Source organism: Euprymna scolopes, chromosome 2 (assembly GCF_053919585.1).
Source record: "Euprymna scolopes isolate OS-2025 chromosome 2, ASM5391958v1, whole genome shotgun sequence".
Taxonomy (NCBI): domain Eukaryota; kingdom Metazoa; phylum Mollusca; class Cephalopoda; order Sepiida; family Sepiolidae; genus Euprymna; species Euprymna scolopes.
The window spans coordinates 76,009,686-76,022,013 of NC_136483.1; the positions used below are offsets into that span (position 1 = coordinate 76,009,686).

The following is a 12,328-nucleotide window of genomic DNA, read 5'->3' on the forward strand; positions in this document are numbered from 1 at the left end:
TCAGAACAATAATCAAGAGTGATTTGACTCTCAAAAAACATCTAGTATGAGTCAAGCCCCAACCGAAAGTCTCATGACCAAAAACTGTGTATATGAGATTTCATGCAAATGCAAAAACTATACAGGGATGAAAACGGTCGCCCTCTGAAGGTAAGGCTAGAAGAACACCGTAAAGCCATGACATGGAGGGAGGTTAAAAAGTCGGGATTAGCTGATCACATATGGAAAGAAAAAGGAACACACTTCTGTTTGTGAAATGAGGTCAAAATAATTGACAGGGATGCAAGGCGGAGGGTCAGATGGCTCAAAGAAGCAGCACATATTCTAAAAACAAAAAATACTAAGCAGACCAAGCCTAGAAATTAATAGCATTTGGAAGCCTCTAATTATAGAAACACAAACATTGTACACCCTTAAAATTTCAACAATGGAAGGGTAATAATCACCTGTCGATCTTTATTAGAATTGCCTCCTCTTTTTCAATAATTTTTCACAAATACGAAACAATAACTATAAAATACAGACTAATTCAAAGAATACGAAAATATCTACGGAGCCAGTAACTTTTCTCTTTTCTTTTCCAAACAACAACCAACATGCCTGAGGATGGTTGAAGGCCAATCTGACCAAAATGTTGCACAAATAACACTCAAGATGAGAACAATAGTCCAATCAATACAAATAATATATTTCTAATTACCTTTGCGCATATACAAATTCCTTTATAGCTTAAAGTTGTTTAATTTTAAATCTTTCTTATCTATCTATCGATAGCTCAAATGGTAGGGAATGCAGCTGGAGCGCTAAATGTTTTGGTTTCGATTCTAGCTGATGGCAGCCAAGTAATTTATTTTTGATCTTTGGAAACAAGTACTATATATTAGGTACAATATAATGATCAATAGAGAATTGGCTCTGTAATAATAAATACGAAATCTGCATGAATTAAAATATATTTAAACATATTTTATGAGTGGGCAAGGCCGGGCACTCCCAGCTAGTCTATAATAAAATGTTATGTCCTGTTGATTGAAGAAGTACTGGTCTTTCTCTCAACGGAAGGTAGTAATGTGCTTGGTGAGATAATGAGTTTTAGGGATGGTTAGGTGTTTCTAGATGGAGTAAGATGGATGGGCAGAGATTATCTGCTTCGTTTAATGAAGAACGTAATTTAATTTTGAAAGAGTTCTGTTTATAAAAGAACATTTTCCCATCACTCGACTGTTTTGATTTATCCCTTTTCCCTCAGAGAACACCTGTGTTTGGTTCTTTAATCTAATTTTCTCTAATTATCCAATTAAGGATCAAAAGAGATGCATGGAATCTTCAAAGAGGTAGACTTTCTCATTTTGTTTTTGTTCTTGGTGTGCTCACATCTGGGAGTGATATTTTTGTGTAACCAGAACCAGAAAGAGATTTGATTTGATCAACATTATTTTTTAAGCAAATTAACTTATTAAAAAAACAAAATTCACTGACATGTTTTATTGCATCTAACTGTTACTTTCACAACAGAAATGCTCCACTTTTATAAAGGACTGAGGAAGTCTTCCCCCCCTCCATTTGGTGCCAGGACATATGTGGTCAGTGGCACAGGTGTGGCGTGACTGTCTCAGGGAGCGATACAGCTCCCCATTGGGGGGAGATTGAGATCCCCTAACTACTGAGTAAGGCTGGGTAATTATGCTGATATTGTCTGTTAAGCATTATTGGGTGCCCGGGCAGCGGCAGGTAACCTAGCTGAAAGGATGAATTTATTGTGTTTTTGTAAAACGGACATATATTTTATTGTTTGAGAAAATGGCAAAAGATGTCATTTGGAAAGCTATAACAAAATGTGATTTCATTCTTGGCCTGACGAACCCCAGCTCAAGGATGTCTGGCTTTTTGAGTACAAGAGGTTAAAGTATTAACCTTTCTGGGCATGTGAATGAATTTGAGTTGTGGTCCCAGATTCGTGGACCTATGAAGGTTTGCGGAAATTCTGCGGATTGAAGTACCCAGCAGTGATTGGTCTGGGGAACAGCCTACCCTAACCCATCACCTTCCAATATAAGCAAATGCCCAGGCCAGAGAGGAGCAGATTGAAACTGAATCTCGAGACAAGAACACTACACAAGATAGCCGCCATCAAGATCGAACTGAACAATTGTACATATGTAAAACACCTGTAAATTTTGTGAATTAACTTTTGGTAGACTAGAAATCAGCTGCATTTGTTTCTTTTAGGCTGCATGAGAAGCTAATTAATTTTCAGCGGACGCCGGCATTGGGAACTGATGACGAGGCCTGCGACGTGGAAGAATTTTGTAAAGGACTCCTGGGAGAAGAACGATCACGACCAGTGCAACTTCGACGGGGTCAGAGGCCACATCTGGTGACCTGCGACCGGGGGATCTTACACAGGTTTAACATCGTTTTCCTTCTCCTAGATGGGTGACCTGACGAGATCTATGGGTCCATCAGCAAACCACTCCATCCCAGATTTTCCTCTGAGGACAGAAACCACACTAGATGATCTGAAAATCACCCCTTCTCAAGTACATAATATTATAAAAAACCTAGACATCTTAAAAACATGTGGACCTGATCTCATTCTGGCTGTACTATTAAAAAAATGCTCCGCTGAAGCTGCTCCAGTTCTCTCCAAATTTTTCAGCAAATGTCTTAATGAATCTTGCTTTCCTGACTACTGGAAAACTGCTTCTGTGGTACCAGTTTACAAGAATTCTGGCAAAAGAACTGATCCATTAAATTATCCATTAGCTTCCTACCTCTTTTTGCTAAAATATTTGAGTCCATAATTAATTAAGCCGTTCTACTGAAGATATCCTGACTATAATCTCTGGACATATATACCATGCACTGAATAAAGCAGGGGAGGCTAGGACAGTAGCCCTAGATATATCTAAGGCCTTTGACAGGGTCTGACACAATGGTTTTCTCATGTAATTCAGATGCTATGGTATTACTGGACGAATACTTAACATAATTAAATCCTTCTTAAATAAGAGAAGAATGCAGGTTGTCCTTGATGGTCATATGTCAAAACAATATGATATAAATGCGAGTGTACCTCGGGAGTCGATCCTTGGACCTTTATTATTTCTGATATTCACAAATGAACTCCCTAATAACACTGTCTCTGAGATGGTTATGTTTGCTGACGACACCATGCTTTATTACAGACATGAGGAGAAAATGAATGAACATGTATCCAAGACAATAGCAGAGACCTTAGAGGAAGACCGTTTGTATGTAGGAGAATGGGGACAAAAATAGATGGTTAAATGCAATGCTGCCAAGACTAAGCTTCTTTCCTTTAATAACTACAAGAAACTGCTCAACCACTAATAGCCATGGCTAATGATACATTACCTGAAAGTACTTTGTTCAAACTCTTTGGCCTAACATTCATGGGGAATATGAGTTGGAAATGATACATTGAAGGCATTGCTAAAGCTGCTGTAAAGAAGGTGGACTCTTTCCACCGTGCTAGAAAGTTACCCGAGAGTATCCTGTACCTCTACAAGGCTACCATTCGCCCATGTATGGAATATTGTTGCCACATTCGAGCTTGCGCATCTGCTACTAGTCTCTCCCTCTTACACAGGATCCAAAAGAGAGTCACCAACCTAATAGGTCCCTCATTATCAGCTAGGCTTCAACAGCTGTCCTATTGGCATAATGTTTCATCTTTCTGCTTGTTTTACAAGTATTTTAATGGTAGGTGCTATGATGAATTACACGTCCTTGTCCCTCCTCAATCTAAATACTCTGACAAACCTGACAAGCAGCAAAATCACACCTCTACACAATAGAAATTCCTAGATGTAAGAAAACCTTCTACTCTAACAGTTTTTTCCCTTGGACTGCTAGACTTTGGAATTCCCTTTTGAGTTCCTGCTCTCCGGACTGTACTGATATGCAGGAGTTCAAGTGTAATGCTAAACGCCCTACATAGTATCTCTGAAAATTATGTCCCAAATAGCAACCCCCTACATCAAAGTGAGATTGTGCCTTGTTTGGGGTGAAAATGCAATAAAAAAAGACAAAAGTAAAAAAAGAAAAGATTATGCTTAGATGTGAAGTTCTTAAGACATTTCTTCTCAGAAGCGGCGGCGGATGGAGAGAGGAGTGGTCACGTCTCAGGGAGCAGTATTGTTACTTCGAGTTTCATGCACAAACTCTGGCTGGAAACTGACTAATTTAGCACAACATCATCACTATATAGTAAGGTCAGGCATGGGGAAGATAACTTCCTAAGCCAATAGGATCACGCCACGCATTTGCGGAAAACCCCAGATTGCGGGTGTGCAACTTAGCCACGTCGCTAGCTTGCAATCTGAGATCAAAATCAACATTTAATTCCCATGACCTCAGGGGTCAAAACTCGTAAGCCAGAACACCGGGCACTGACTCGTCTAACATTTCCTGTTGTCAATTTCGAATAACTAAATATATCTCCAAACCTCCAAACAATAAGCAATATATATATTCTTTTGACAATGAAATAAAATATATATCTATATCCCTTACTTTAAGTCTTTGGGATATCATCTGCTGCCCGGTATCTATTAAAGCTATCTTAGCACACTTGGCTCCGCAATGAGGGGCAATTCGCTCCCTCAAGTCGATCACGTTACATTCGCCCTCTTAGACTGCATTGCTTTGATAGAACCAAAGAAGTCTAATTGCTTAACACACCGCTCCATCCCTTTCACAGTTTGCCTCCAGATTTTTTTTCACACCTCCCTCTCTCCTTCATTGATTTACCTGTCTAGAAAAAGATAACATACACAGTCTAATAACCACCCTTGAATCAGGGTTCTCCCCCTTTTTCCATTCAAAAGTTCATAAGAGAGTCAGTGCAAAAAGTTCATAAGTTCATCAGGTAATCAAGCTTCTTTTTTTTCTCCACATGCAAGTTTTTTTTTTGTGTTTGTTTTTTTTTCACATTTCACATTAATAATTCATAGATAATCACCATTTATAAATGTCACTCAATAAAATGCAAAATGTTCACCAATTAGCTCATACTTCCCTTGTACCATCTTTTTTTTCGAAATTCAATCATAGTTCAAATTTTTGTTTCTCACAGAGTTTCAGTCATAATCCACAAGATTTTTTTCACTTCGCTGCTATCAATAGCACAGTCTCGTATAAAGGGTATGCAGCCCTAATCAGGGTACTCAAAGGACCTGCTTTTTATTAGGCTAGGGGAATCTTCTCACCTTAAGCAGTTGTAGTTGAAGTTTCACCTTTTAATTCACAGCTCAAATCTCCTTTATAAGCATCTTGTAAGAATTTCTTTCAACTGAGGAATTCTTCTCACCACAATAGACGGTCATTCAAGCTATCATTGGGATCTTCTTTCGATGGTTCTCAGCTCAGCGCCCTGCAAGAATTTTGATAAAACAGAGAGAAGAGAAGAAAAGAAAAGAAAGAAAAGAAGAGACTCTTCAAGCCGTCTTCAGTTCCTCTGTCTCTCAGCATTGGGGAGGTCTTCAGGATGCATTTCGATTTCGTGAGCACCAGCAGCCGCATTTTCCAAAATCACAGGCAGGTTTGAACCAGGGTCTCCCTTGCCACCTGTGCAACCAGCCTCAAGATGCTCATCATCTCGCTTCCTTCTTACATTTTCCCTTTTCATGCACCATACAATCACCAACAACAGCACAATTATCATTACTAGCGTGCTCACTCTCGCTCCTGTAACCACTACCTTATAAAGTCTATCCCTAGCTTCTAGATTCTCCAGACTGTTCAATCGGGCCTGTAATTCACTCAAATCTATTCGTCTAACTCCTCCCATAGCTTTTGGTAACCTAAGTTGGGTATGTGGTGGTGAACGATGGATCAGGGGGTCCCAGAGGTCAGTGAGGTTATTCAATTGGTCATTCGCCCACTCTACCTCAGGTGCTTTTAACAAATACCATTCCTCAACCTGATAATATGCAGGTAACCCTGTGCCCTTTCCCCGGGCTTCACATCCCCTGTCCAGTTCTACCATAGTTAAAGATGGTCTCACCTTGATTATCCCAGCAGCTGTGTTACCGCATACCTTGGCAATTCCATCTTCTGTTGCGTGGATACCAACCAGGTGCCTTCAGCTACTCTTATAGCCAGTGGCAAAAGACCTTCACTTGCCACCTCAACCTTGCAGATGCGATTTATCACTCTCTCATCCCCCTGAAATAATCCCAACACACACAACTCATGATCTCCAGTGACATACAACGGACTCTGTGACTGGCAAATTCCAAGACCATTATTTCGGCATTTTCCTGCCTCTCGCTGATTCAACAGCATGAATCTATCTCTTGCCATATTAAACGCTACATATTCTGACTCCACTCTGTAACTGGCTACCAACCCTAACTTGGTTGTGTCCAGTGGATATGGAACGGGTGGAGTAATAACTTGATAAACCTCGTATTTGATTCCTCGATCCCACTACAAACACTAATATGTTATCCTCCAAGAGTTTAATATTCGGGTATATTATTCTACGCCCCCAAATATCTCTTACATTCATTAATGCAGATATGACTGACAGCCATCTATCTCCCCAACCGTCCTCCAGGCAGAGCGTTCATCAATGCTATTTTTTCCTAACCACAAGCAGAGCGAATGTGGAGCTCAGGGCCACCGAGGGTCAACAATTCGCGATTCTGCCATGCCCGGGTCTACATCGCGTTACCCAGCTCCCTCCTTCTGCCAGCTACCGCTCACCACTCTGCTATCAGACCATCTCTCCTGGTCCCTACAGATAATTATTTAATAGAACAGACGCATAATTATTTAATAGAAGTAGACGCATGCATGTATACCAAAAATGTAGGTAATAAATTGTTGATTTTGTTTTTTTGGGTTGACGATATATTGCTCGCCTCAAACTGTGACAACACTTTAAGAGATGTTAAAAATGAATTAAATAAAAAATTTAAAATAGCCGATCTTGGACGACTATCATGGTTCCTCGGTATAAAATTTACCTGTGAAAATGAAACTATAACTATGAACTAATCACGATACATTGAAAAAATTCTGCTCAAGTTTGGAATGCAAGATTGTAAGCTGCATTCAACTCCCGTCGAAATGGACATAAATAAAAATATAGACCGAAACAAAATTCATAGATAACCGAATATACAGAGAAATGGTAGGAAGCCTCATCTACTTGATGACCGTAACAAGGCCTGACATATGTTACACTGTAACAAAGCTATCTCAAAACTTATCGGAAATGACAATTAAAGACCTTAATCGTGCAAAACAAATCCTTTGTTACCTAAAAGGAACCAACGAACAATCTTTAAGATTTAAAAAATCCACATATCCTCTAAATTTAGACGGCTTCTCGGATTCAGATTGGGCTAACTCTGAGGATAGAAAGAGTATAGCGGGGTATTGTTTTAGACTATCAAAGACTGGACCTATGATCTCTTGGAAAACTAAAAAGCAACAAATTGTTGCACTTTCTACTTGTGAAGCAGAATATGTGGCTCTTACTCATTCTGCGCAGGAGGCAATTTTTCTGAACACCCTTCTAAAATCTACTTTAAAACCAGATCTAAGTAAAAAACCTATAATAATTCATTGTGATAATCAAAGCAGTATCTTATTAGCAAATAATTCTATGATTCATCAAAGGTCGAAGCATATTGATATCAGATATCATTTTATAAGGGATGAAATAAGAAAAAAATCTATTACTCTTACTTATGTGACGTCTGAGAATAATATAGCCGACATTTTCACTAAACCTATAAAAAGAATAAAATTAAGACATTTTATAACCAAACTTTTTGGAATCTAATTATGAATAAATCTCTTTTCAGAAACCCAAAAGGAGAAGCATGAACAGTTAAAATCACACCAAAAAAAAATAAAAAAAATTGTAAATTGTCCCGAGCACGATGTTAAACTGCGACCATTTCTACCTTACTAACCAAATTAACCAATTAATGTTTCCAGTTTTTTGTTACAAAAAAAAAAAAAGAAAAAAAGCCATTTGTTAAAACCCTTTTGTAAACTTCCTATTTTGTCAAATAGTTCTTTTTGTATCTTTTTTTTTTTTTGGCAAACATTTGTTAAAACAAAACAAAAATGTATATTTGTAAATTTTTGTGCATATGTTTATATGTATTTAAAAAGTATTCTATTTGTATGCTTATATATATTTAAAAAGTGTTTATTTTTATATGTATCAAAAAAAATATTATAACAATATATTAATTCCTTTTGATTGATGACAATAAAGACAAATTCCCATAAAACCAGAAGAAAAAGAAAAAAAAAAAAAACAGTTATTTTATTGGCTTATTTTTCTTTGTTCATTTATTTTTTATTTATTTATTTTTCTTTCCTTTTCTCAAGTGAAACCAAAATTGAATCCGAAAGGATTTTTCCATTATATCAAAAAAGGGGGTGTGCAAAAAGTTTTTGACTTCTAACGGGAGTAATTATTCATTTTATTTGGTAAAATAAATTTTACACACAAAAATGTGGCACAAGGCCGAAAAAGGGGGATGGGGGTTAATGCTGTCCTAACTAACATAACGTTAACTTAACTAGACTCTTTCACCAAAATACCAGAATCACTCTGTGGACATCCTACTTAAAACCCAAAAATTACAATTATATATACATGATGTGGGGGGTTGGAGATAAAAATCTTATTTACAATAGTCAAATGAAAAATATACAATGGCAAAAAGTGGTTAGTAAAAAGAACACCCTCACTAATAATTATGGCAGATAAAAAAGTTTTGTCAGTCGCAAAGATGTAGGTCCCACGAAAACTAACTTTTATTAAAGCACCACAAAAATGGCCTACATCATTGACAAAACATCTAATGGGGCCAGGATTGGGGATTATCGAACCAAAAGCGGGGAAAAAACCCCCAAAAAAAACCCCGGGGCGATGGGGCAGGGCGAACTAAAAAGGGGGGATTGGGACGATGACAACATGCATACTCTAGCTGAGTTAAAAATCGAACAAAAATGCCTAATTAGCCTACTCTAGGTGGTCCGATGTCTACGTTAGTTCAGAACACCCAAAATTCTTAGAGCCTAAGCAGGTTCAAAAATAGAATTTAAGATCAGCCCATTCATTCCACACAGTCGCGAAACTTTCACCCACCTGTCATTGAAATTCACAGGAGCAAGTTTCACCTTCTCCAGCTTAATTCGCATTTTCAATCGATACTTGAAGATGAGAACAAGCTGGGGAGCAGTGAAGGTCTCATCTCCGTAAACCTCCTTCTGTCGCGTCGTCCCAATCACGCCTCTCATAATTGCTAGCAAACACAGAAAAACATAGCGTTCTTCTTTCTTCATGGTCACTGCCCAGTTGCAGCACAGGGAAACCGACTCCAGCACAAAAAAACACCCGCTCAGCATGTGAACCGTGAAACCTTCAACTAACTCACACAACGATCAAACGATGGCACAGTGGAAGAAAGCGTGATCAAGGTCTTCCCCCAATCTCTGCATCGGACACAATTAGGTGTCTCCGTAAAACCCGCTGCGTAAAGTCTTTTGCCGACCAGAGGAAATTTCATATTACCAGCCAGGTGAGTGATGCCTCGTAATTATCGAAGCAGCTCGACCCAGGCGCCCAAGGCCATATTAAGCGGCGCTCCTCCTTCGTAAAACCGAACTCCTCAATCTTTTCATCTTGAACAGATGCCCTCACTAAGGCCCGATATAGCGCCTTGCGAGACAACAGCTGGGTGTCAGAGAGGCTTTCTTTGACCCGTAGAAGAAATCTCAAGGCCTGCCGACACTCACGATAGAAAGGGCACTCGTTTCGGGGCAACTTGTGTGCCTCCCCCTCAGCCGAATGCACACTCTCCAAAGCCTGAAAGGCTTTCTTAGTGTCTTCTATCCAGAAGACATCGTTTCCCTCACTAGGTGTACACATTCGACCCAGGTATATCAGCCTAAGAGTGTGTCTACATATTTCCACACTAGGCATACCCAGACCGCCTTCAGACGGATGCAGGTAACAGACCTCCCGGGTAACCATGGCTTGCTTTCCGCGCCACAAGAACACGAAAAGAGCACGCACCAGATCAACTAGTGTGGTCTCCAGGAGTGGAAGTACTGATAGACGGTAAAGGATCAGGGGGTAGATATGAGAATTGCATACCTCCGCCCGACCCTTCAAAGACAGGTTTCTCAAGGCCCACAAATGAGATGCGACTTTGACCGCTTCCAATACCTCCGACCAATTTTTCTCCAGCTGGAGACCGGGGCCAAACCAGACGCCGAGTAGCTTGCATGGCCCATCAATCCAACCAAAGGGTACCTGAAGGGACATACCCCTCCAGGCACTGATACGTAAGCCAATAGACTGAACGTAGTTAATTATGGCCCCTGTGACCTTGGCATACCAACTTGTTTCTATGTCGACGACTCTAATCTCGGCACTGCTCGTTACAAGCACTGTCACATCGTTGGCATAGGCGGTATACTTTACCAGGGTAGAGCCACCTGGCAAAGTAATCCCACAAAGGGCCGGATTCACCCGAAGCTGGCGCAAATATGGCTCAAGCGCCAGCACATATAGCATTGGGGATAATGGACAACCTTGACGGATCGATCTTGTTAACATGAAGGGTTTCGACCTTACCCCATTCACTTCTACCATAGCACCGGGGTTGGCATACAAGAGGCAAATCCAAGAGCGAAACTAGGGACCAAACCCAGCTGAGCGAAGAACAGCCTCTAGGTAACGATGGTCTACTTTGTCAAATGCTTTGGACTGATCTAAATTGATCAGCGCAGCTTCTGTCGACTTTTTCTATGATCAAGCGGTATCGTGTGCAAATTATCTTGAATCGTCCGGCCCTTAACAGAACAAGTCTGTTCGGGACTTATTAGACGGTGTAAGACAATCTGCAGACGATTTGCTAAGATCTTGGCCAAAATCTTTAACTCTGTGTTTAGCATCGTTAAGGGCCGGAAATTACCTATCCCATCCCCTCCATTTTTATCTTTGCGCAACAATTTAATGATCCCCCTGGTAAAGTCCTGAGGTATGCACCCGTTCCTAAACCAGGAGTTAAAAAGTGCGGTCAGCAAAGGAATAAAAATGGGCGACAGCCTCAAATACACCTCGTAAGGCAGATCATCAATCCCAGGGGTCCTGTTTAGCTCGACCTGTTTCAAGGCCTCAATGGCTTCTTCCTCTTTTATGCTACCTTCACACCTAGCTGCTTCGGTCGCCTCCAGGCGAGAAAAGTCGGCTAAATAGGTGTCAAACTTTTCAATAGTCAGACCGGGCTCCTTGGTAAAAAGTTCCTGAAAATGAGTTCGAAAACACTCCAAGATTCCGTCGTTTGAAGTTACGGTTCGTCCGTCCGGCAATGTGACACTGGCGATGTGTCAATCTGCAGAACGTCGAAACTCCTCCGCACGCAGTGACGCAGCCATATTTGTTGCCTCGTTTGGCATTCTTTTTAATCTAGCCCTAACTAATAATCCCTGGTCCTCCCAGTTATCCAAGGAGTCCAGTTCAGTCTTAACTATAGTATAGCTAGCACTATCCCCCTCCTCCACCGCCCTTTCTAATCTATCTTCTAGTGCCGCTTTCGCTGCTCTAGAACTATGGTTGAGCTGGCGACTAAAATCAGCAGCGAAGGACCTAATAACTTTTTTTAAGGTTACCCCACCACTTATTCCCGATGATAGCCCCCGTCAATTCCTTCTGTATTGTTAGTAGAAGCTGTTCCCGGAAGTACTTCACATCGAACAACAACGTGTTGAACTTCCAGTAACTAGCCATCCTAGGTTTAACACTATCTAAGTTTACTCGAACCTGGACAAGCCTATGGTCCGAATAAACTATGCTATGAAAACTTGGACAGTTTAAAAGCCCTAGGTCGACTCTCCTAACTAAGAACCGATCGATGTAACTCGAAAGTTGCACCAGATCGGAGCCGCGTCTACCTGTCCAAGTCCATGCTAAATCCCAGGTTTTTTGTTTCGAAATTTATCAACAAGATCAAACTTGTCGACAAAGTCTCAAAACACTTTAGCATCCGGTTCTGATTAGTACCCCTTGTGGTATTAACCCCACGATCTAACTCGGGATCCAGGACCGTGTTCCAATCTCCTGCTAAAATTAACCGGCGAGACGAATTCATGAAATTCGCCGAAAAAAGGAAATAAGCTCAGTATGGTTATTCGTCACATAAACCCCAATAAAACGAAATGCCACATCCTTTACGGTAACATCCAGAATGAGCAATCTTCCCTCTGGATCTGCATAAATAGGGTCACACGATGCATCAAGAGTGCGCTTAACTAGCCAGGT

At 40.4% G+C, this 12,328-nt stretch overlaps 1 protein-coding gene across 3 annotated transcripts in view; it reads right to left on the reverse strand.

Annotated features, from left to right (window-relative positions):
* LOC145292509 (transmembrane protein 248-like) overlaps positions 1-12,328 on the reverse strand; it is a 133,491-nt gene that overhangs the window by 98,411 nt on the left and 22,752 nt on the right. The window contains exon 1 of one of the 3 annotated variants that reach the window (XM_080138736.1): positions 5,235-5,398. The exons of the other annotated variants lie outside the window; for them this stretch is intronic. The gene's annotated coding sequence lies outside the window, so the exon portion shown is untranslated. Of the gene's footprint in view, positions 1-5,234; positions 5,399-12,328 lie in introns of those variants that run through there. 3 annotated transcript variants of the gene reach the window in all.